The 25,479-nt window shown below is 42.4% G+C and overlaps 1 protein-coding gene across 10 annotated transcripts in view; it reads left to right on the top strand.

Moving 5' to 3' along the window:
• Window positions 1-3,168: 3,168 nt before the first annotated feature.
• The window catches only part of ZNF462 (zinc finger protein 462), a 137,473-nt gene continuing 115,162 nt past the window's right edge, over window positions 3,169-25,479 (top strand). For 2 of the 10 annotated variants that reach the window (XM_083481349.1, XM_083481344.1), the window contains exon 1: window positions 3,331-4,204. The gene's annotated coding sequence lies outside the window, so the exon portion shown is untranslated. Of the gene's footprint in view, window positions 4,205-4,550; window positions 4,607-4,976; window positions 5,720-5,935; window positions 6,306-25,479 lie in introns of those variants that run through there. The other 8 variants (XM_083481350.1, XM_083481353.1, XM_083481352.1 and 5 more) reach the window with 8 other exon arrangements.

Raw genomic sequence — 25,479 nt, 5'->3', positions numbered from 1 at the left:
CTCATATCTGTTCAGAAGTATATCCCAGGAAATTCAATGATACTTACTCCAGATCATTCAGAGTAGGACTGCAATCTTAAGCACTTTTGCTTATGGATTATTTCAGTGGAAGAGAATTAAGCACGGACTAACTTTTCCATGGGGTCTCCAGTGAGTCTTAAAGCACCATCTGGTATGCAGGCTGAGATCCTACCTGCCTGCAGACTGCCTCGCCAGAGTGGTGCATGCTCTGGTTATCTCCCGCTTGGACTACTGCAATGAGCTCTACGTGGGGCTACCTTTGAAGGTGACCCGGAAACTACAACTAATCCAGAAGGTAAAGTGGCAGCTAGACTTGGTGACTGGGAGTGGCTGCTGAGACCATATAACACCGGTCCTCAAAGACCTACATTGGCTCCCAGTACGTTTCCGAGCACAATTCAAAATGTTGGCACTGACCCTTAAAGCCCTAAATGGCCTCGGTCCTGTGTACCTGAAGGAGCATCTCCACCCCCATCGTTCAGCCCGGACACTGAGCTCCAGCTCCAAGCAGTGAAGCTACAGGGAACCAGGCAGAGGGCCTTTTCGGTAGTGGTGCCCACCCTGTGGAATGACCTCCCATCAGGTGTCAAGGAAATAAACAACTATCTGACTTTTAGAAGACGTCTGAAGGCAGCCCTATTTAGGGAAGTTTTTAATGTTTGATGTTTTAACACATTATTATTATTATTATTATTATTATTATTATTATTATTACTAATGTTCTGTTGGGAGCCGCCCAGAGTGGCTGGGGAAACCCAGCCAGATGGCCGGGGTATAAGTAATAAATTATTATTATTATTATTAGTTGCAGGATTCCATCCATTATTATTAACTTTAGTTGGATTGTGCCCAGTATTCCTTTTGTATTGTTATTATTATTATATTGCCTAAATGCAAAAGGCGTTTGTGGCACAGATGGCACCTTTATTAGAAAGCTATTTAATTAATATTTCAAAGCATTTATAAACCCCTTAATATATTTTAAATCTATAAGCAGTGTAGACTATGTGCCATATAAAAACAGTGTCTGTTAAAACAAATATAAAGCTTGAAACCAATAAAACAGTGATAAAAAATATAAAAGCAAATAAAACTAATTCAGGGGATTGATGCACAAGACTCTTATGGGTCAGGGAAATCTTGGACAAAAATATGAACCTTTTATAAGAAGTTTGAAGCAACTACAGCAATGTAGGGCAATCCACAGAATAGGAACACCAGAAAATGCCCATTTTCCACTCCCCACCCTATGATATTCTGTGGAGTGCAGTGCCAGAAGTAGAATTTCCCCAGACAATCTCTGTGATCTTACAGGTCTATACAGGGGCAGAAGGTCTTTCAGATAACCTGGTTCCAAGTTATCTAGGGCTCAGTATGTTAACAAGAGGACCTTGAACATTGTTGGGTACCTGATTGGCAGTTCCTTCAACATCTTACGGGTGTAACATGCTTGTGTCCAGTTGCTCCACTCAATAACCTGGTCTCACCATTCTGTACCAGCTGCAATTCCAGACCAGAACAAAACCAGGAGGGGGGAAATGCTTTAAGAAATACTACCTCTGCCTGAGCAATATCCAATCTACACTAGGAAATAAAGGTAAATAGTCAAAATAATAGAATGTGAGAAGAATGTAATAACCCTTACTGTCTTTTAAGATGACACAAATACCACACCAACTTGAGCCACACCCATTATTATCCATCATCTGCACCATGTGTAGTCAACGTGGTCCTCTCCAGATATTGCTGAACTCCAGTTCCCATCATCCCTTACTATTGGCTATGCTGGCTGGGGCTGATGGGAGTCGGAGTGCATGGATGACTGGAAGGCACCACACTGGCCACCCTGATCCAGTGTTTCCCAAACATATGTCTCTAGCTGTTTTTAAACTACAGCTCCCATCATCCCTAGCTAGCAAGACTAGCATATGGCTTCTCTAAAAGAATAAATGGAACTGTCATTTTTACCCATCACAGAGTTCCCTTAACAAGCATCAGCTGCCCAGATTATTTGGGGGAAGCTGTGTTCTGTATAAATACCTTTTAAATGGGTGCACAGTTAATTTAAAAATTGAGAATAACACCAGGGATATAGCTATGGAAAAATGCAGTGAAATTTGCTGCCTCCTTGTTACTTATTTGATCAGAGTCTTCATCCTTTTGCCATTTCCACATTTGTTTTTGACTCCTTGACTTTGGACATCAAGTGGTTTCTAAAGCTTGAGTTGAATCACCTTCCATGTCTTAATTAAATTCTAACACTTTAAAGAAGATCTCAGCTCTCTCTCTCTGGTTTCTCATTCCAGGGAGAGGGGTTCCCCATCCCAAAATCTGCTCAAAAGAAGCTTTTAAGGTTCTCCTCCTTCTCTGATCCAGTTTGAGGTCTAAAAGAAACAGTCAAGAAGATTCAATACTGTCACGTATTCCCATTCAAATTGCTTTCCTCTCCACTACAGTGTTTATTGATTTTCCAATGCTAACTTCATCTCCCTCCCTCTCAGTACCAGATTAAAGTCTGGAAGGTATTAGATTTGGCATGGAGGGGGAATATAAGGCTGGGAATGGGAGACATCCCCCACCCCAGTCACTTAAAAAAAAAAATCTCTGAAGAGGTTCAGAACGATTTCTTGGGGAAATGAAGATGCTGAGATATAATAACTTCATATTTGCCTTCTTCCTTGCCTTCAAGGTGATGATGACACCTTATCATTTGGGAATCTTGATTGTTACTTTCCATAGACTGCTGTGCACAGAGGCAACCACAGAAGAGGCAGACAACGGAGGGGGTGGGGTGGGGAGAAGGTGGCACCAAAGTTTTATTTTAAAAATTAAAGTGGGGTTCTGCGGTAGCCCAAACATTGCACAAGGCTTTTTAAAGTAGCAGGAGCGCTTGCTCTTCAGCGCTGCAAAGCTCCCTTTCTTTGTGTGTGTATTTATATATTTATATATATATATATATATATGCTTGGGGAAGAACTCAAACGACAAAGAGTCTTTATTTCCGGGAGAAGACTTCAAAATACGTGCTAGAAATGGACAATTTGAGTCCTTTCTTTCTCCGCCGCCCCCCTTCCAACATGCAAAGCTAAAAGAGGAGGGGGAAAAAAAAGAGAATTAAAATCAACCACGTGGTAGATCTATGCCTTTAAAAAATATATACAAAAAACCCCACCACACTTTGCCACCTCCAGTTGCATTTATGTTCCTTCACCCTGTTCAGGGGAAGAAAAAAAAAAAGAACAACAACACCAAGAGGGAAAGATTTTAAGTCTCTCCTAGATGGACGTATCTCAGGGATCAGCTTAGGTGACAAGAAGGCGCATCTTGCGTGCAGGGGGGAAACCCGGGTGGCGCTTGGCTTTTTATTTAGCAGGACTTGCCATGGCTGGTAGGAAAAGGCGAGGATGACCCAGCAGAGGGAGAGCCGCGGGCGATGGGCTTCTCCCCAGGCTGGCGAGAGCTGGAGGTTTCTGGAGCCAACCAGGTTGGAAGGACTCTTCCAGGTCTCCCTTTCTCCTCGCCCCGCTCAGGAAGCCTGGGAGCGCCTCAGAAATCATCTCCCAAGAGGACTTTAAGTTTGGAGCCACCTTCTGCTGCTGCTGCTGCCTTCATCTTCACCACCTCCTCCTCCATCTCTGAAGATCTTCCCACCTCTCCTGCCCCTTCTCCTCCTCCTGCCTTTCCCCCTTTCTCTCTCTCCCCACCACCCCCGTTCTTGTTGTTGTTGTTAGAAAGCCTTCTTGCACCCCCTGGTGCTCTTGCGTTTTGTGTGTGGTAGGCAAGGAGATTGTCTTCTCTCTCCCTCTCTCGCTCCCTCTTGGTTGCTCATTATTCAGAGAGAGACACACAGAAGGGTTGAGTGAGAGAGAGAGAGAGAGAGAGAGAGACGGATATCTCAGGTCATCTGCAGCTGCAGCAAGCCAGTGAAGGAGCGAGGGAGAGGGGGAGAGAGAGAGGGGAGGGAGAGGAGAGAGAGAGAGAGAGGGAAAAAAAGCAGGGAAAAAGATGGCGATCCTCCATTGCTGAGACCTGGCAAGGAGCACATGAGAACCTCAGCAAAGAGAGAAAAAGAAAGGAGCAACTTCCACAACAATTGCAAGAAGAAGAAGAAGAGGAGCCAGAGGCAGGAGCAGAAGGGGGAAAGGACCCAGCCGCCGCCACCACCAGCAACCGGGACCTTCCTGTAAGTTCTGGCCTTTGAAGCCCATCTCGGGTCTTGGAGGGGAAAAGAGCAAAGCGAGGTTCTCCTTTTTTGGCTGTCCCACCAAAGCCACCTTGGGGGGGAAGCTTGGAGAAGCGAGGAGATCCATTCATTCAGGGCGAGCTGGAGGAATTCGAGCACACAAAACACAAGGTGGTGGCGGCGGCGGCGGCGGACCCGGTGGTTTTGTTGAGCGAGGAGAGAGAGAGAGAGGTCTCTCTGTGTCTCCTGTAATGGGGGAGGAGGTGGTGGTGGTGGTGGAGCTGGTGGGAGGAGGAGGAGGAGGAGGAGGAGGAAGGAAGGCAGTTAATTAATTTTGTGTTGTTGTTGCATTTGAGGCGGCTGTGGGGCGAGAGAGAGAAGTGCGAGGAGCGCCGCCGAGAAGTGTGTTGTGGGGGCACTTGGGGGTTTGGCTGTGTGGGGGGAAGTGACTGGATCTCCCAGGCGCTGGGAGAAGAGAGAGAGAGAGGCGGCCGGGGGGGGGTGCGGAGAGGGAAAAAGCTCTGTAGAGCTGCCTCGACCGGTGACCTCTTTCTTTCTTTCCTTCCTTCCTTCCTTTTTTCTTTCTTTGCTTTCTCTTTCTCTCTCTCTTTCTGCGCCTCCTCTCCTCTCCTCCTTCCAAAATCTGGTCCCTCTCTCTCAGGCAGGTAGACTGGACCTTCTTCTTTCTCTCCCCCCCCCCCCCCCCCAATTACACACACACACACACACACACCCCAGGCATACACAACCAAGTCTCTCTCTCCCGCCTTTCCTCAAGTTGAGCTTAGTGGTGAGGGTCCTTTCTGAAAAGGGTTGCCTTGGAATAGGACAGCGGTGGAAGCTGGAGAGAAGCCATTACAACACAGTTTTTTGCTCTTTGCTTTGAGAAGGGAAGAAAGGGAAAAGAGAGAGAGAAAAGAGAGGGGGGGGTGTTTCAACAGAGAGCCTCACTTCTTGCTCGGTTCCCTGGTGTCCATGGCTTTCCAGGGAATGAGAAGCAGCTGAGCTTTCCCCCCTTTCATTTCCCTCCTCCCCCCTCTTTCTTTATCTCCTTGTCCTCCATTTGCAAGCTGTCTGCTTTGGTTCCAGTCCAGACTCCAAAACACAAAGCTACTCCTCTTTCGCGCGGGGACACACACACACAATCTCCAGGCGTTTCTCTTCTCCTCTCTTGGAGTCACCCTCTTTCTTCCCTGAGCTTTATAGTTTCTACTTCTGCATGAGGGTGTGTGTGTGTGGAAAGGAAAGGGGAGATCCTGGCTCTGGAGATCTGGAGAGATCTCAGCTTGCAATCCTCTGTTGTGATGAGATTCTCAGCCTTTCTTTTTTCCAACCCAGAGAAAGTTTGCTCCTCTTGGTTTTTGGGGAAGGACCTTCTAGGAAGGGGGGAAAGGTGGCGAGATGCGGGGTTGCTTTCTCCTGATGCTTTTGTGTGCATGCCTGCTTGTCTCATGAAGCTACTTGCATGTCTAAGAGGAAGTGAATAGTTGGACAGAGGGCTGTGATCTGAGTCAGGTAAGCCATGTCATGTTCTCTAGCTCCACCAGAAAATGGAGGAGAGGGAGAGCAAGGGCAGGCTTTTCCAGTAGACAAAGCTGAGATGGGAAGTGCTCATGCAATTATGGATGTTTCTCCATTTTTTTCTGAAGCTTTGTTGGCAAAGCCTGGCTTGACATTTTTTCCCCTCCAGTGAGCAATGTTTTTTGATGTCTCTTCTCTTTCTGACTCCAGGAAATGGACGATTTGAGGAAGTTTCATAGATTCTTTTCATAGATTCTCCAGAGACAGACAGAGAGTGAGAGACCTGTGCTCAAAAGGACATATTTCCCCCCTGCTTCTTTTATAGTTTCATTTTTGAAACCAACCCCTTTTAGATGTAACTTTTGGGTTGAACTTCATGGCCTTCAAGAGGCTGCCTCAGTTGACCAAAGACGTGCTTTATTTTTTGTGTGTGGAGAAAATGGAATAGCTAAATATCTGATGAGCCTGGCAGTGTTCTTCTGCAGAATGACATGAAATCAATGTCAATCAAGCAAATTTTGTGTTAGCCTCACAGTGGACATTCCAATTGATGGTATCTTCTGGAAGTGTTGCAATTTTGGTAAATAATTTGGAGCTGCGTATGTACTTTTATTTTTTATTTTAAAAAAATGAATCATGCAATTATGAGTATCTCTGAAATTCCATAAGGCATCTTAAAGGCTCTGTAATTCATGGAGGAATTTCTCTCATTGCCCCCCCTTCCTAAACCTGACCCTAAACATCAATTATGGAGCTTAGAAATATTGGAGTTTCATTAGAATTATCATCATGATTCAGCCAAACCTAAGTACATTTAAGTTCCATTGATTTCCATGGAAGAGTTACAGTGTGGTCCTATACATATCTACACAGAAGTAAGCCCTCTTGAGTTCAGTGGAGCTTACACCCAGGTAAGTTGTGTGTAGGACTGTAGCCAGCATGCACTTGACTCTTTTCCATTGAAATCAGCGAGATTTTTAAATGCTGACATTTGTCTGGAACATGAATTCTATTTTTAGATGTAATTATGGAATGCTAATATTTCAACAATATGATGGCAATTCAGAAAAAGATGGTATTTTTCTTCTTCTCACCTTTGTTTCCAGCTTCTAATTAGGAATACTCTAGGGTCATCTAAAGTTGATGAAAAATTAAATCTGCAGAGTCATCAACAGTAGCTCCAGCCTAACACTTTACTGTGCCTCAAAACAATGACCATGAATATTAAGAGTGTAATTAATTCTCTGTTTGAGAAGTTGGTAAGCAGAGGGTGAAATAATGAAAGTGAGGTAGCCAAAATGTTTGAAATGCTGAGAGGAGTTTGGGTTTCCATAGTAAAACTGCAAAAGCAAACTTAAGTGATAGAAATGTAGATATATGTATGTAAGTCACAGATAGCTTACAAGTCACCATAAGATAAGGAAACTCCCACCTTGAATTATATGCAATCAACAAAATTGTAATTTCTGAAAATGTTAAATTTTAGATGATAGACCTTGGTGGTTTTATCTATGTTATCTACGTTACTGATAAAACACTAGCCCTATTAAAAAAATAATCATGGGGAATATTTGATTTTACTACTTAACTTTTGATTGTGGTTGTACATTTCTTTCCTCAAACTTCTGAGTTCTTTCTAGCTGGTGAACAAAGCACAATGTTTCAGTGCGAGACATTCATTGCATACTCTTTAATGATGTTGTGGTAGGCCCATTCCATTGCTCGCTGATGCCAACGAGTTCCATTTTTCATTTGTTTTAGTAGACACGGCTATTGTTTTCTTCCCGTGATGAATCTGTTCATATGCACAATATCTGTTCATAAGAACTTGGTTTACCTGATTGAGAGTTATGGATGGTTTCTCTCTGATATATGAAGGTAAAGATAGCACAGGCAGAATTAAATATACAGGGCAATTGGTAGAGTTAGGGTAAATGGTCTTTTGCAAGAGACCTGTTTTAAACTCAGCTTGAAGATGGTTTCATCATCAGTGGTTGGTGACGGGTGTTGCAAAACAAACAAACAAACAAAGGCCCAAGACTCTTCTTGCTAATAAAAACCACTTTGACTAGGACAACTACCATCAAAAGCTGTGGTATTCACTTTGCATTGACACCGCAATCATACTTCTTGCTCAGATAATAGAAAAAAGTTTTTAAGAGCTATTTTGCACATGTGTGTCTCAGTACTTGGTGAAACAAAATAAAAAAAAATCCAGTAGCACCTTAGAGACCAACTAAGTTTGTTACTGGTATGAGCTTTCGTGTGCATGCACACTTCTTCAGATACTTGATGGTCCCTCTTGACTTGCATGGAATATGTGAACTGCAATCCATTGTGCTTGAGATGGTGTCAGCTGATCTGGTGTTGGAGCTTGCTTTGAGACTCTTTGAGAAAATTACTGATGCACCCATAACATACTGGCTGCTTATCTACTTGTTTCTTCAGTGAGTTAATTTTATTTTCGGATTCCTTTCTCTTTTGGGCTTGTAGTTGAGTTTGTCTTGAGGAGATGAGGGGGAGGGAAGAAGTTTATCGCCCTTTCCCGTGGAAATCGGAGATATCATTCAGTTGTTATCCTATGCATGAATGTTCCACAAGGTGAAGAATTTGCCATGTTCATAATGAGATGATGAACACAGAAACTAGTGGAAGAAAATGTAGGTCTTTTGAAGATTTAGCTTGATATTCAATGATCAACGTCAACAGTAGTCAAAAGCTCCTCAGATTTGCTTTTCTTTTTAATTCTCTATGCTTTGGGGGTCCTCGGTGACCCAAAGGGATGTAAAAAATGGAGAACTTTCTCCTACAACCTGTGATATTTCACACTTCATGTATTCTCCTACAATACCAGGTGTATCACTCAACGTTTTCTCAAAACCTGGCTTGTAGCTGAGATTGTTTGTAATTTAAGCATTTCATTAAAATGGGAGGTCAGTAAAAGTGAGTTCAAGGTAAGGGATGTCTAAATGACCCTTAAAGTGATTTTAAAAAAATACAAAACCCCCCACTAATTTGGTGTTGATGTAGCTGTTAAGGAGGTGTTAAACATTTGTTGTTGTTTGATCAGATCCTTGGGTGGATTTTGAATTGCAGGAAAAATATTTGAGTGTCAATTAGAGTTCAAAGGAACTATCGCTGCTGAATCTAGATGTCATCCTTGATAGGAATCTTCCATCTCTTGTAGGAAATGTATACTTCTTTGTGCTTCCTGCATTTTATCTGTACTGTAATCCATAATCCTTAATATGATTTCATATTTATATTTTATATTGCCAAATACCATTTATTTATTTATTAAATACCCTAAATGGTGGTGTATGTGACCCCGATATATTAATGGGGTATGTGACCCTGATATATTAGTGGGGTGGTTTTTAGGAACTTAGGAGGGTTGAAAATGAAATGACTATCACAATTATATATGGAGACAAGTTGTGTTCCAGTATCAGTTGGCCAGATGGAATTTTATGGTGACAATTAATGGTAGAAAGAAATACACGTTTCATGAAAATAATTTTATTGCTAGAAAGGAAGTACTGAAGTCTTATAATAATCCAAATCTAAGTTTTGAGAAAGGCTAGTCAAAGAGAATATTCTTGAAATATATATTCTTGGGTGTGGGAATAGTGGAGGTAAGCTAAAAGCAACTTCTGCAGTGTTTCTATGGATTATATTCAATATTACACACTTAGAATTGCACCAGATTTAAGACTCTACTAATCTTCCCTGTAATGTAGCTAATTTCTCCAATGAAGCTGAAGAACATAGGTCTGTCATTAAAACTGAGAGAAAACACAAAGCGAATGAAATTTGTGGGTATTGATGAATGTCTATGTAAAGACAGAAGTTCAAGCACAATGCTGGTTAACACTCATTGTTGAGGCTGGGAGGAAGTAGGTGGACAAGTCTATCTCTAGTTAGCTAAGCTGTAACCAAGAGTTCACCAGGCTTTAAGGCGTTGCAAAGAGCAATCTTGAAGGAATAGAGGATCCTTATCTTCTGCTGACAAATCAAGAAAACCATGCTTAATAGGTACTGATTGTATCAGGTTCTTGAGGAAGCACTAATTTGTCTTTTGACCGCCTGCTTCTTTCTCAGTGAGTATTATAACAATAACCATGGCTAGAAACAGATAGGTAGCCGTGTTGGTCTGCCATAGTCAAAACAAAAAAATTCCTTCCAGTAGCACCTTAAAGACCAACTAAGTTAGTTCTTGGTATGAGCTTTCGTGTGCATGCACACTTCTTCAGATCTACAAGGTATCTGAAGAAGTGTGCACGCACACGAAAGCTCATACCAAGAACTAACTTAGTTGGTCTTTAAGGTGCTACTGGAAGGAATTTTTTTGTTTTGACCATGGCTAGAAAGCTATATTTGGATGCTTGCAGCACTTTCCCCAAATTGGATGGCTGTCTTTTATTTTAATAGGGATGTGTCATATTTCAAGTATCAGAAGTGAATTGCACTAGATAACTCCTATGGTGGTGATTTCTACAAGGAAAAAAGGTTGGGTCAGGCCAAATGTTTGCCAGATTTTTGATACTAGGAGCAGAGTTCATTCATTCCTTCATTGAAAGGGGGTTGGACTAGATTAGGCATCCCCAACCTGTGGCCCTCCAGATGTTTTGGCCTACAACTCCCATGATCCCTAGCTAACAGGACCAGTGGTCAGGGGTGATGGGAATTGTAGTCCAAAACATCTGGAGGGCCGAAGGTTGGGGATGCCTGGACTAGATGACCGTTAGTGTCCCTTACAACTCTACAATTGTATGATTCCAAGAGGGTTGTTGTATTTTTGTATTTAACTTCGAGGCATGTTTCACTCTTGTACTAAAATAGACACCTATGTCATCTTAACCAAGGGGTAGGCATTTGGTAGCACAGCTACCATATTTTCTAGGGAATGGTATTTTGGGGGAGGTCTTCTGTTGCTTCCCAGCGCATCCTTATTCCATCCCTGGAAAAATGTCACTGCCATTATATTGGCAGAATGTTGTGTGCATGAGAATCAATGCTTTTAAGGGCCTTGCTAGAGGCACAGGTTAGTGCATGCGTGCAACAGGGTGGCTTAATGTTTCAACACCCATGGCAGCCCCTCTGGTTGCATTAAGTTGGGGCATTGCTTAGACCAGTGGTGGCCAAACTTGGCCCTCCAGCTGTTTTGGGACTACAGTTCCCATCATCCCTGACCACTGGTCCTGTTAGCTAGCAGTGTTGGGAGTTGTAGTCCAAAAACAGCTGGAGGGCCAAGTTTGGCCACCACTGGCTTAGGCGAACTAAAGAAACCCTTTTATTCTTGCAATGAGTAATTATGGAGTCATCGCAACAGTGTACTAGTTGATGAATAGACTAGTTTATGGAGGCTATTTTTTAATACGAGTAAAAGAAAGTTCACGCGGCACACCAGTGTTGCAACAGGTACTTAAAAAAAAGTATTTGTCACTTACTGAACCCCAAAATATTCGGCACAGCCAGTACTTAAATATCCGAACCATGGTTGGATATTACTTATTTATAAATGTATAATCCCCACTTCCCTAAGAAATACAGTAAAGCGGAATACAGAATGCTACATTGAATGTTGAAGCTCATGATAGCACTCATGAAGTCTTTGGCTACGAGAAATACAGGAGCCACAAGCATAGGTGACTGAAGATTTAGGCAAGTTTATAGACCGTAGACCCATGAATGGCTATTTTCATAATGGCATATTTTATTGTTGTGACCCGCCTTGGGACCTTGTAGTAAAGTGTGGATAAGAAATTAATTAACTAAGTTAACCTTATCCATAGCAGAAGGGGAGACATCTCTGATTATCAGGTGCAGGGTAAGATATGGGGAAGAAAGTTTCTCCATGGGTTCCCATTGTACAGTATCTGCCTGGATACTACTGGGAACAGACAGATGTGCTCCTTGAGCCTATGATCTGATCGAGGAAGGCAAATCTTAGGTTTTGTTTGTTTGTTGCATTAACACTTTTGATCTTTCCTCCTTTCAGACTTGCACTTTTCTGATAACAAGAGTTCACAATGCTACCGTTTTGGTTTTTTTAAAATATGTCCTTCCATCTATCATCATCATCTCTGTATATGCCTTCCCCTAACCATTTGATGTTTCTTTTGAAGTTTAGGAAATCTTAAAAGTGTTAAGCATCTCTCTTCTTTTTATAACCAGGAAAAGAATATGCAATTCTGGGTGAAGATGTTGGGGTGAAAGTGTCTGTAGAGCAGGCTTATGTCTTTTCTGTCCATGTTTTTCTTTTTAAAAAAATATATATATAAAAATTTAGAGCAGTGATAATAAATTCTTGAATGTAAAGGTGATAGATGCTGCTGGGAGAGATACAGTTAACATTGTAATAGATGAACTTCACTATGGCAGTATTCCAGATGAGTTGACTGTTGAAAATAAAATGTTCCAGAAGAACTGGGAGAACAGGAAAGAAGCTAAAATAGCATGGTTTGTATGCCAGTGCTGAGAGAAGAAAGAGGAGGGGGAAGGCACAGAGAAGATAATTATCTTAAGTTAAACTATCTTGGTTGAAGGGAACAGAATTTCAGAGATGCATCTGAATTATTTCTTGACTTCATCTGTTGGTGTCATCTTTGTGGCATTCTTCTGCTTCCTTTTTTTCCTTCAAGAGAGTACGGAATTAGGAAATGAGAGAACTTTGTGACAATTGATGTAGCACTATGACAAATAGACTTTAAAAATTGCATTGCGTGCTCTAATCTGAAAATGGAAAAATGGTGGGCCAAGGCGCCTGGATGTTTACAGTTTCAGTTGGATCTATGCAGGATGAGCTGGTAATAAACTTGATAGATTGGTAGACCAGTCATTATGTCAAAGGCTAGTCAAGTGGTTAGAGCATTGTTATTTTTTAAAATAATAGCAAAGGACAGGATTTGGCTAATTACATAACGGCTCCCTACTGAAAAACTAGTAGTTTTATAGAGCACCGTGCCTGTTCACATCAAGGGCTCTCCAGTCCACAGCAAGCGGAGTAGACTGGCTGGTAGACGTGACTCTTGGTCACTTGTTCGTTGTTCCTCTTTTAATTAGAATCATAGAATTTTAGAGTTGGAAGGGACCCTGAGGATCATCTAGTCCAACCCCCTGCAAGGCAGGAATATGCAGCTGTCCCATACGGGAATCAAACTTGCAACTTTGTCGTCATTAGCCACCATGCTCAGCACTTTTTGCTATCTCATTAAGAAGAAGTAGAGGGATGCGGGTGGCGCTGTGGTCTAAACTACTGAGCCTAGGGCTTGTTGATCGGAAGGTTGGCAGTTTGAATCCCCGCGACGGGGTGAGCTCCCGTTGCTCGGTCCCTGCTCCTGCCAACATAGCAGTCTGAAAGCACAAAGTGCAAGTAGATAAATAGGTACCGCTCTGGCAGGAAGGTAAACGGCATTTCCGTGCGCTGCTCTGGTTTCACCAGAAGCGGCTTAGTCATGCTGGCCACATGACCCGGAAAAACTGTCTGCGGACAAATGCTGGCTCCCTTGGCCAGGAAAGTGAGATGAGCACCGCAACCCCAGAGTTGTTCTCAACTGGACTTAACTGTCAGGGGTCCTTTACCTTTACCTTTATCTTTAAGAAGAAGTAGACCACATGGTGTAGCCAGTTTAAGAGAGAGCAGAACATTCTTGTGGGTGGTGGTGGGTTGTAGTTGGACAGTTGCATTGAGTGCAGAGAGAGAGATAGTCAAGAGTCCTGCAACACTTTGGAATCAAGGGGGCTTTTCATTCTTGCCATTGCTATCAGATGACTCCATGATGCAGTTACCGCTTACGCAAGGAAGTTCTTAACACTAGAATATTCTACAGATAATAGGTAACAGTGGTTAATTCTGACTTGTTAGTCCTCTCATCTCAGCCTGGCTAGCCCTGAGGATTATTTAGGTTGCATTAAGTGTATACTTTACTCCCCTCCCCAGATCATGATCACTGGATAGTAAAACTGAACTGCATGACCCTAGTCGGGTGAAAGTGACTTGTGACCAAGTCCTGTTGGAATCTACAACACAATCAAGTCAAAAGTGGCCAGCAAGTCTTACTATACTTAATGGGACTTAAAGTAATAATTAATTTTAGCCTGATCGTGGCCTGAATGTAGGACCAAATACAAAAACAGCACTCATCTTTTTCTTTCATTAGCCACCTACTGTTCTTGAGGAGAAAATCAGTTGGAATGCTGCTCAGTAACAAAAGGTATTCAGGTGAGGAAGAATTGCATGACCTCAGGAAATACATGGTGTAATACCAGTGATAAATTGGGTGTGTACCCCTTCACACTGGTGATGTGAGCAGCTTTGCTTTCAGTTGTGTAGTATTGCCTTTCCCATAAAGTGAGTGGCTGGCATGATTTTTGGGTCCTTTCAGTGCTGGCTTAGCCATAAGGGAGCTACTTTTCCATGAAGAACTCCTTCTGCATGGCCAGAGTAATGTTGAATTAACTCAAGCACTTGGCTTAGGACTATGTGGTGCCAACCATGAAATGAGCTGGTTGGGAATGCTGATTTTCTTGAAAGGACACAGTTGGCCCTTGCTAGCATGAGTCCTGCTTAAGTAGAGTAAATAGTGAAAGGGTTTGGTTTCTCTCTGCTTGGGTAGGATTGCATAGACACTCAACCTGAGAGGTGAGGTTTTGAGAGCAAGTTGCATTCAGTGGTCTTGTAGACCTTCTCAATTTTCCCTCCAGCAATTCCATTCACTGCAGTAATCACAGCAACTATCAGTAACTTTGGAGTTGCTTGGCTGGGTGTATGTACATGCCAAAGGTGTTAGTATATTGCCAGTATTATAACTATCCTAAAAATAGTCTTCAAAAAATGTCTGGCTTATCTGTTTAAAGCCTACATGCTGTATATATGGCTCCAGGTGGTCTTCCTTCCAGGGACTACTCAAAATCACTTCACCTTAGTTTCAGCAGTTGCATTTTGCCAGGTGCTGCCAAATTTTTATCTGGTATTTAAAGGAACCATTCTGCTTCTACTGACTTTGCTTTTCCTCTGGTTAACCAACCCAACCTTGCTTTGAGATGTGTGTGGGTACGTGACTGAAGAAATAGTTGAAAGCACAGATTGTGTTGCAGGAAAAGTTTTTATTAAATGATCTGGTGAGTTCTGATGTCCCAAGTTGGTCATCGGTGGAAAGAACAGAAAAACCTCTGGAGGAAGTCATAAATGTTCTGAAAAGCGACATTGTTTTGTGCTGGCATGTACAAGTGATTAGCAAAGGAACAAAGCTATTGTTTTTGATTAGGGGGAAGTCAAATGCATTGCTGCTGATACAATATTCACTGACAAGGTATGGTGAGGTAATTTATTTATTTTTACTGGGAGTTAAACTTGTGCAGACTGGGTAAACAGTGAATTGTTTTAAGCATTCAGTTAATTCTATGCAGCTTCACCAGTGAGTGTTCGGTAGAATTGCCTCCTGAGAGTAATGACTGTGGAGGCACTGGAAGCATTGGCATATCTTGACAGCTATCATAAAGATGTTTGCATTTGTATTTTGCCCTGTTACTCAGAGTGATTCACATACACCAGCTCAACAATTCCTACAGCAGCCTTGTAATGTACCTTAGTATTATTACCTCCACATTGTAATGGGGCTTGGAAGGCAGGCTGAGAGGCAAGTTGCCATTTAAGTTAATGGCTGAGATGAGATTTGAACCAGAGATTTCCTAATTCACAGCTCCCATGAACCAGCCATCACAAGGTATGGAGGTGAAATGGACAGCATTAGCCAAAGACAGTGGTGTCCAAACTTTTTTCAAAGAGGGCCAGATTTGATGAAGTAAAGGGCTGAAGTTGTTGACCTTTTTTTAGGTTGAAGCTGGTGAGCTTTTTTTAGGACTGAAGTTTTTGAGCTTTTCTAAGCATTGGAGTTGAGCTTTTTTTTAAGGATTTTACCCCAGGAAATAAACTGCCACAGGGCCGGATTACACCGGATTAGGCCCCCAAAAGGGACTTTGGACATGGCTGGCCAAAGAAGACTTGTTTCCTTAAATAATGCTAAGTCCCTTTAGATAGCTCGGTTGGTTAGAGCATCATAACGTCAAGGTTGCAGGCTCAATCCCCGTATGGGACAGCTGTGTATTCCAGCATTGTGAGGGGTTGGCCTAGATCAGTGGTTTTCAACCTTGTTGAGTCCATGGCTCCCTTGACCAACTGCATTCTTTCTCTGGCACCCCTGTGGGGCTCAGGAGCCCAGTTATGTCACCCCTTGCCTGCAGAGCTGGCAGCCTCTCACCCTTTTTCGAACACCCTCACTTGTGGAGTGTTCTGTCAGCCTCCTCTCCTCTTCTTGGAGTCCTCTGGGCAGCCGCTGCTGCCACCTCTGGTCTCTGAGCTGCCCCTGCCCCAAAGAGAGGTGCCTCTCAGAGGCACAATTCACCTGCAGAGCTTATAGCCAGGGCTGCTGCAATAAACAGCTGTGGAAGCCTTTGGGAGGCAGAGATGCCAGAGGGCATCAGAGGAGGGAGAGAAGGAAAGAGGGAAAGAGGCCAGTGTTGACCTTCATTCAAGGCACCCCAGGGTGCCACAGCACACTGGTTGAAAACCAGTCCACTACATAGTCAGGGCAAAGTCAGGGAATTTGGACTGTTTCCTTTTGCACACTGGTTGAAAACCACTGGACTAGATGATCCTCAAGGTTCCTTCAAACTCTAAAATTCTATGAACCTATATGTGCTTCAAATCATTCTTTGCAGATTATGAGGGCTTCGTTGTTTTTTAAATATGGTTTACACTGGCCTGTAGGACTCCTGACTTGAATATTTGGGGGATGGTTGCTATATACTCCACCCTGTTGAGCCTTTTGTCTATTCCTCTCTCCTTACTACTTTACATTGCAGTTAATTACTTAGTAATTATCAAGGGAAAGGAATGACCTGTGGCACAACATTCTTGTGAAACCATCTGACATCTCGTAAAGCCTTCTGACACCCGAAGCATCTAAAGCTGTCTAGGAAATTAAGATATGTGATGTTAAAACCACCCCTTGGCTCATATTAATGGAATGCGTTGGAAAGAGCCTAAAAAGTGGAAGCTCAGCTGATGTCACCACAGCAGGGTTGGCTTTCAAAGGATGCAAGGATCACTGTCAGGAAAAGGAAACAGGAGACACACAGGAGCGGAAAGCAGGCAGAGCTGTTGAGCAAGCACAGAAGTAGGTTAAGACATTCCACAAGCAATGTGTAGTGGAAATTCTCTGCTAACAGAAGTATCTGCGCTGAGGAAGGAGAAGCAGAGTAGGTAATGATGGGGCACACTAAAAAGAGGACCGTCTTTTACGAAGCTTTTCTTCTGTAGAAAGACGCACGCAGCCCCAAAGGCAGTAGACTTCAGAAGAAACACCCACCTTCTACACCATTCAGTAGACTTCAGATGACAAAGCGTGAGGGAAGGGCTGTGGTTCCTGCTTTGGCTTTCTTTTGGTCAACAGGTACTAAAAATGGAAAGCGATGTCATTTGTGAACACTGTCTGGTTCCATGATATTTTGGACAGGTGGCTGAAGAAGAGAAAAACAGCCCCACCAGCAAGGGCAGGGGGGAGATTCAAACTATAACTGAGGGCTGAAGGTTATGGGAGAAGCTAAAATGTGAATTTAAGCCTCACGTTGTTATACTGTGTCATAACTAGTTATGTTTTCAATTGAAAATAAAACTTCCTACTACTATTCCCTCTTATCTAGAAGCGTTGGCAAAAATGGAAACACTAGTTGGTAAAGAGGATTTTCAACTTTTAATGCAATTGATCCCTGGTTAGCAACTCCCCCTCCCCCCTCCAGAGGACCTCTTTTGCAAGGATCTGGAGAGTGCAAAATGGCCTTCTGCTCAGTTCCATGGCTATGGGTGCTGTTCATTTATAGCTATTTGCCTCTGAGTTTGGCATTGGAGGGGCCGCCATTCAGAAGGCTGGTTCTGTCTAGTGACCCTGAGGAGTGTGTGCATTCACACACACACACACACACACACACACACACACACACACACACGGATCTAAAGGTTTCAGTTGCAATGATAGAATGAGATGCCACCCACAGGATGTACCATTGGAGGAAGGGGAGAGGTGATTTTTGCTGACTCGCTCTGCATCCCTCCTCCCTACAGCCCCTGTGGTCCCCAAAGAGCTACTCTGGAGGATCAGAGGACATAGGAAAATAGGAAGCAGCCTTATTCTTGAGTCAGACCATTGGTCCATCTGGCCCAGCAATATCTACACTGGTGGATTGGTGAATTTTGCCTCCCCACCAACTTCCTCCAGTGATGATGATGATGCTCAGGATCTCTGACTCTTCTGGATAGCTCAGTTGGTTAGAGCGTGGTGTTGATAATGCCATGGTGGCAGTTTCAATCTCCGTATGGGACGGCTGCATATTCCTGCATTGGAGGGGGTTGGATTGGGTGACCCTTACGGTCCCTTCCAACTCTATGATTCTGTGAAGAGAAGGAACCCTTCTGTTTGTGGAAGAGCAAGTCTGGATCCAAGCCTGGTACTTTAGCATATAGCTGCTCTCAGTAGGTTAAATGTCTTTTCTCTATGCATAAAACCAATGTAGACATGCAGACAAAGCACTCCATACTTCGATCTCCTCCCATCGAGATTTCCATCCCAAGTGTTTTAAATACAGAAACTCATAACCAGTTTGGTGAAAATTGGTGCAATCAATCAGGTTATCTTTTCCCACTGTGTGGTAATTTGTGAAATAATGTCTTGTGCCTCTTCTTGGAAGAACATGTAGTCTTGTGGTTACATATTCTTGGTTGTGGAGATAATGGATTTGTTACTTCAGGAATAATATATACCTGCCTACTAACATGCCCAAGAGATTGGCATTCCAGATTTTTATTTCTCTTTCCTTGTATTGCTGTGTATTCTTTTGGAGGTACAGTATAGGGAAGAGGGCTTGCTCAGTACAGTGGTGCCCCGCAAGACGAATGCCTCACAAGGCGAAAAACTCGCTAGACGAAAGGGTTTTGCGGTTTTTGAGCTGCTTCGCAAGACGAATTTCCCTATGGGCTTGATTCGCAAGACGAAAACGTCTTGCGTTTTTTGCAAGTTTGTTTCCTTTTTATTAACACCGTTAATACAGTTGCGACTTGACTTCGAGGAGCAACTCATAGAACGCGGTGTGGTAGCCTTTTTTGAGGTTTTTGGTGATTTTTGAAGCTTTTCCAAAACTTCTCCGACACCGTGCTTTGCAAGACAAGAAATTCGCTAGACGAAAAAGCTCACGGAACGAATTAATTTCGTTTTGCGAGGCACCACTGTATAGGGAAGAGTGCTCAGTTGACTTCCTCAGTGGGCAGGCTGTTCAGAGCAAGATAGGTTTTGTTTCTACAGCAATGAAAATGCTATCTTTCTTGCAAAATCATTCGTGTTGGTTATTTCTGTATTTAATAGGAGGGAAAACAAGGTTCAGAAAGTAATACCTAATTCAGGGGTACTAGGTCAGAATTCATCGCTGAACACTGATTTGAACCAAATATTCCACAGTTCCATTGGATTGGGCCATAATGGATTCAGACAAACAAGATTTTCACGATTTTGATTAATGGCAAAGCATGCTGCTGGTTTCCTCCTTTTTAAAGCCACTATTGAAAATGGTTTTCTCCCACTTGCTGTTTATTTTGATGATGCTTATTGACTCCATGGTTTAGAAAGAGAGTTTTTAAGATCTCTTAGGCAGAAATCCTAGGCATGCCGACAGGGGAGTCAACCCCACTGAGGACAGTAGGACGAAACATGAATAGGATTTTATTGCCTCTTACACTTTTGTATAGAATGGGACCATATCTGAAATAATAAGCTTGGATTTTGTAAAGAATGCCATTCAGAGCTTGAACACTAGAGTAGCAGGTTGATTTGGGGAGACATTGATTAAAGTCAATGTCAAATAACCGATTTAAGTTTTATAAGTATTGCATAGTGTTTGGTCTATCTTCACTGGGTTGTATTCGGTGCTTGCTAAAAGGTTTTTTTTTTTTTTTTAAGGGAGCCTACCCAGATATGTAAAGTTGATATGTATTTTAATACGTAATTTTATATTTTAATGTATATTTTAACAACTGATTTGATTTAGATTTTGAAATTTATTAGGTTAACTTATCATTAACTCTGGAACTTATCATTTTATTCTCTGGAAACCACTTAAAGGTTTTTAATGAACAAGCAGTATACAAACTCCTAAAGAGTTCCCACTCATTTTATAATCCCAGTCTCTTCTGAAGAATTAAAACATACTGCTTTGCAACTAAATAGAGCCTTTATACTATCTAAGAGCATGATCTAAAACATTTGAACATACAGCGTACTACCAAATAATGGATTGTAGCCACCCAACTAAGTAATACTTGGAGTAGTCACACTGACATCAGTGTACATGGCCAACGTACGTCTGTTAATGTCAGTCATCATGCTATGATGATGACTTGGCTAGAATCAACCCTGGATCTTAAATTGCTGAGCAATTTAATGACTTTTTATTTGGGTCCTTATTTACACTTGGGAATGACGACGAGGAAGAGATCCTTGACTTGACGACTTGTGTCTCTGAACTTTTTCAGAAGCAGAGCCCAGCAGTGAAAAAGCAGGGCATTGCTTCTCAGTGAGATGGGAAAAGCAATAGTCTCATAGTCTTTAAGTCACATTGATTTCTGTGGGAGAATAAAGTGCAGCACTGCTCCCTTTGAAGCCAGCGAGACTTAAAATTGCCGTAGCTAGTTGCCTATGCTGTTCGGTTGACAGTCATAATATTTGTAGCTTTGTGCAATAATACATGACATGACTTATTGTTTTATCTCAAAAGCGTGATTTCCTCCCGCCCCAACTGATTTTTTTTGCTCCTAAATAGAAAAACATGTTTTAACTCAGTGACCTTGTGCAGACATAACCTTTAACCACGGTTTGTTTTCCTTAACCAGAGGCGTGGTTTTGGATGATCCCATCTAGGTTTATTAAGCCAAGACAAAAATGAACCATTTTCCAACTCTTACAGTCAGTCCCTTTTCTCCTTTGTTTGTGGTGTGAGCAATCAAACCAAAAGTCCCTAATTAAGCATAGTTTTCCATGTAGTCCAAGCAAGGACACTATACTTGCCAGCGGCGGAACAAGCCAGGATATTGAACCATGGCTTGAAGCTGGCTTTATTCTACACACAGAGAGACAGCTGCACAGTTTGAGCAGAATTAATAAGAATAGTAGGGATGATACTCATAGACAGCTAGATTCCTCGGGAAGCTTAATAAGCTGAGCATGGAGGTGATGGACTACATCTGCCTCTGCTTGTCCCATCAGCTATGTAAAGAGATACTTCCTCTGCATATGGAAATTCTATATAGCAGTCATAGCTTACTAGCCACTGATACCTTGTCCTCCATGAATGTTTCTACCCCTCCTTAAAGTCACCCTAAAGTCACCCATCATCTTCACAATTGAATTCCAAAACTTAAAAGAAGCTTTTGATTTTTTTTTAAAAAAGAAATATCTTCTTCCCTGGATATGGCTGCCCAACCAGCTTCGTCAAGTTGACCCTGTGTTAATAGTAACTCTGAGAACGGGAGAAAAAAATTCCCTTGAGCAAATGGAATCTCAGTAGGAACATCCGTGGTATCTCATTTCAACAGTGGCTGTAAACCTTCTCTCATTTAACTCTCAGAAGCCAGTAGCCCATGTCTTAAGAAAAATATGACAACCCTACCCTAGTTGTTCTTAATCTCTACCGCATATTATAAAAAAAGAAGTTGGGCCGTTGCTGTTCTCGAGCTAAAATAGCTTTCTGGATGTTCCTTCAGGTATAGCTCTCAAGCCACTTCACAGAGGGCAAAATAAGGGTGTGACAGCCTTCTGGTCTTCACCGTGGAGATGTTTATTTTAAGCGTTCATGTCTACTTAGCTTTGCTAATGCTATACTGCAATATCAGATGGTCTCTTGAGACTTCAAGGGGTGGGTTGACTATTTTTAGCATGGTGGATGATGTTTCAGATCATGCAATGGTACTTTGGAGGTTCTGTTACCATATACAGACATGGGTTGCCTCTGTGTGGTGTGTGCGTGTGTGTATGTGTGTGCACACGCTTCAGGTTTTGAAGATGAGATATAACATCTTGATCAAGGGTTTGTAAAGGCAAATTCCAACTCTTCAGGAAAGAAAGACAGACAAAGGTAAAGTCTACAATGCCTTACGGCAGTTTTAAAAAATGCGCAACAGGCTGCTTATTGTCTCCAGTGAAGTAATTTGATGATGGGGAAAGGCAGTTTGCATATTTTGGCATCCTCGTCATTTGTGTAGCTCCACCAATGGGCATAGTGCTTTGCAGAGTAACAAAATTAAAAGCGGGAGAAAGAAAAGTCCCAGACGCGAGGAAGCTTGTGAAGCACGTTTTTCAACAGTAAGGGAGACAAAAGAGAGGCGTTATGGAGTCTCCTTAGTGAACTGGCCTGTACTGGAAGTAGTGTGAATTCCCATTCCCAACAGAAGCCCCGCCTCAAATTAAACATGGGATCTACGGTTGCTAGCGTGGGTTGCAGTTTCCAGTGGCTTAGCGCTTTGTTTTATTTGGTAATTTACTTCCTGTTTCCTTTTGGCATCAGCGTGGAAGAGCATAAATCTAGATTTACGAAACTTTTGTTAAGTCCAGCTATCTTAGCATAGTGGCAGTAGGAAGAAAATAATGACTAGATCTTGAGGGAGCCTGTATGGAGATCACTGGAATCTAATGGAACATGAGTTTAGTTCTGGATTTTTGCCTAACTCCTCCAGGTATGGTACTTTCATTGACTTATACCAGTCATCTAATATAAATAAATAATTCAAACTTCAAATCTTCGATCCCCTACTCATTGGGGAAGCTGTGGAATAAAAATAAACCTGAAATAAGTATGTAGTACAGATGAACGCCTAGAGTTTCATGTTCTGATCTTTGTGCAGAAGTATATCCAGATACTGTAATTTTTTGAGTGGGGGAGGATGGAGGACTATGCTTGGTGATTTCATTTTAATGTAGGTGATTGGTTGGAGAGCATGAGTTTTTGGTTGAACTTAATGTAGCTGATGGGAGTTGATGCTCATTACAGCAGTGAGGGTACCATAAGATGGCTCATTTTCTCTCCTTCCTTCATCCATACTCAACCAGCTTCTCTTCTTTCATCACCCTTGTTTATATTGATGAGTCTACTAGCAAGGGAATACCACAAAGGTCCTTTGTAAACACGTCGTTTTGAATTTAAGGACTATTGCTGCAGTCGGCAATTAAAATAACTGAATGAATCAATGAAGGGGGAAATGCAACCGGGACCTTATGAAGGGAGAACTATGTGATTGTTCAGAATACAAGTAGGCATCTATGCTGTTTATGTTTTCAGAGTACCTAAACCGGCAGATCATTTCAGTTCCCCTCCCTCTCTCCAGAAGATTTCTGTTCTCTGTTGGTGTGTGTGAATTATGGTTTCCAATTATTCTTCAGATCATGGTCATCTCAGCAGCCCTGTTGGAGACACACCAGGCGCACTGCTGCACACGACTCCTGTGTTAGGACCAGAGGTTGTGGCTGGGTGTGTAGTTTTATTTTTTGGCTGTAATGAAATAAAGTTTAATGGGTCTGATCCCAAGAGGGAAGCGAGACCATCTGGATAGCAGAAGGTTAGGCCGAGTAATGTTTTGCTAAGAGTGGCCCACAGACTCACCCAGACTAGAGTATCTGGTAAATGTGTGTCCAGTTGCTGCTTGCATTAAGAGAGCTTTGAAATGGTGCCTCTCGGATCTGCAGAGCCAGCAGATCTGTTGCCACTGCTGTGACGCAGGAGATAATTCTGTTGGGCAAGCAGCAGCATGGGGGTGGATCTACAGCACAGGATGTGTAATGTCAACATGAAGCATTGGAGCTGGCACTAAGAAGAGAAGCAGCCATTTCATGCCAGTGCAGGAAGTCTAAATAGATTTCCCTCTCTCTCCCCCACCGCCCCTCAACGCTCCACATCTTGTCCTTTATACTGCAGCCTTCCCATTCTGCAATAAAGCAGCACCTTTGTGTGTTGTCATCTGAAAAGTTCAACCCAGCAGGATTTCTTGGCTTCAACCCCCCCTCCCCTCTCCCCCCACAAACCTGCCTTTTAATTTCTCCTGAAGCGATTGAAGGATATTCCAAAAGCATTGTATAACGAGGGCTGGGAAGGGGAGGGTTTCACAGATCTGGAGAAAAGGAAGCATTCAGTCATGTGAAAAGTCCTAAGCTTCTGATGAAGCTCCATTGTCACATGCAGAGATCCCTTTGTCTCCAGCGCAGAGGCTGTTTTGTTCAGTAGCCGCAATCATCTGAGAACATTGTGCTGTAGCTGTTAAGTGGAGAAGGGTACAGAATACTGCAAATGATACGGGATAGACCATGCAATTATGTAATTGCTACGTAACAGTAGAACGCTATCATGGTTGTCTCTTAAACAGGAAGGTCCTATAGATTAGGTGGCCTTTTTCTTCCTTCTATATAAAACCATGCCGTTTAATTAGCAGTGCCACCGGTAGGTTTTGTGTTGGCAATTAAGAGAAACCCTGGAAGAAAAAACAACAAGCGGCACATGTTAGAGGACCTCTCATAAAGGAAATTCCCAAATGCTCATGGGGAGATCTGCAAGGTCAGAATTTAGTGACCTGTATGGCTGTTGGTTTCTCTGTCAAGTGCATTTGAAAATTGGCTAATAATAATAATAATAAATACAGCTACAGCTTGAAGCATTCCAGTGTTTTACTCAGTTATGAGTACAGAACATCCTTCTTGATTTTCTGTTGCCTAATCAGCAGGATTTGTAGCCTGCAAATAGAAACCTTTCTTAGATGTTATTTTAATGGCGTGACTCGATTCAAATGAGGCCTTAGTCGTGAGGTGTAATCTGCATTTCCCTGAAGCACATGCGATGGGAAGGTACACATGAAACAAGAGTTGTGTAGCTGGAACCTTATCTTGTTCACTTTCCACTAGTTTCTGCAAGAAGGTGTTTTTTTTTAAAGTGAGTTAGGACGTGCGCTTTTATCTAATCTATGCTTGACTGTTCAAGGTTTACATTTAGTTACAGTGAGATTGGTGGCTGGTCACCTCACACAAACTCTTCCTACATTGGTGCCAATGACATTGCAAGAGTGGGCACCTTCGTTTACATTCACGTCCAGATTCTCACACTGAATGAAGCTGAAGTTAGCCGTTGGGGATGGGTGCAACTCACTAATCTTGTGTTTCAGGCTTTCTCATTAAAAGGTAGCTTCACTGCATAGTGAAGAGCTAACACAGTCCCTCTTTTTTTCTACCTGCATTCCTCTCCAGTTCTTTATACCATAGAAATGCTTTTAATAAGTGTTGATTTCTTTTAATTCTCCATTCAGATAGGCTTCTAAATACATTGCTCATGTTTACCCTTCTCTGTGTTATTGGCTGATTGGGAATTGCAGTCTGTGGGCGCAGATCACCAGGATCTTCTGTGCAGAGACCCATTGAAATGAAAATAAAAAATTCCTTCCAGTAGCACCTTAAAGACCAACTAAGTTAGTTCTTGGTATGAGCTTTCGTGTGCATGCACACTTCTTCAGATATCAAGTGTGCATGCACACGAAAGCTTATACCAAGAACTAACTTAGTTGGTCTTTAAGGTGCTACTGGAAGGAATTTTTTTATTTTGACTATGGCAGACCAACATGGCTACCTATCTGTAACTGGAACCATTGAAATGAGTAGCTCAAGGCCAGTTGGGTT

The sequence above is a fragment of the Podarcis liolepis genome (assembly GCF_965112155.1).
Source record: "Podarcis liolepis genome assembly, chromosome: 17".
Lineage (NCBI taxonomy): Eukaryota > Metazoa > Chordata > Lepidosauria > Squamata > Lacertidae > Podarcis > Podarcis liolepis.
Note: the sequence above shows the minus strand (reverse complement) of the source record. Positions and strands in the feature narration are given on the sequence as shown.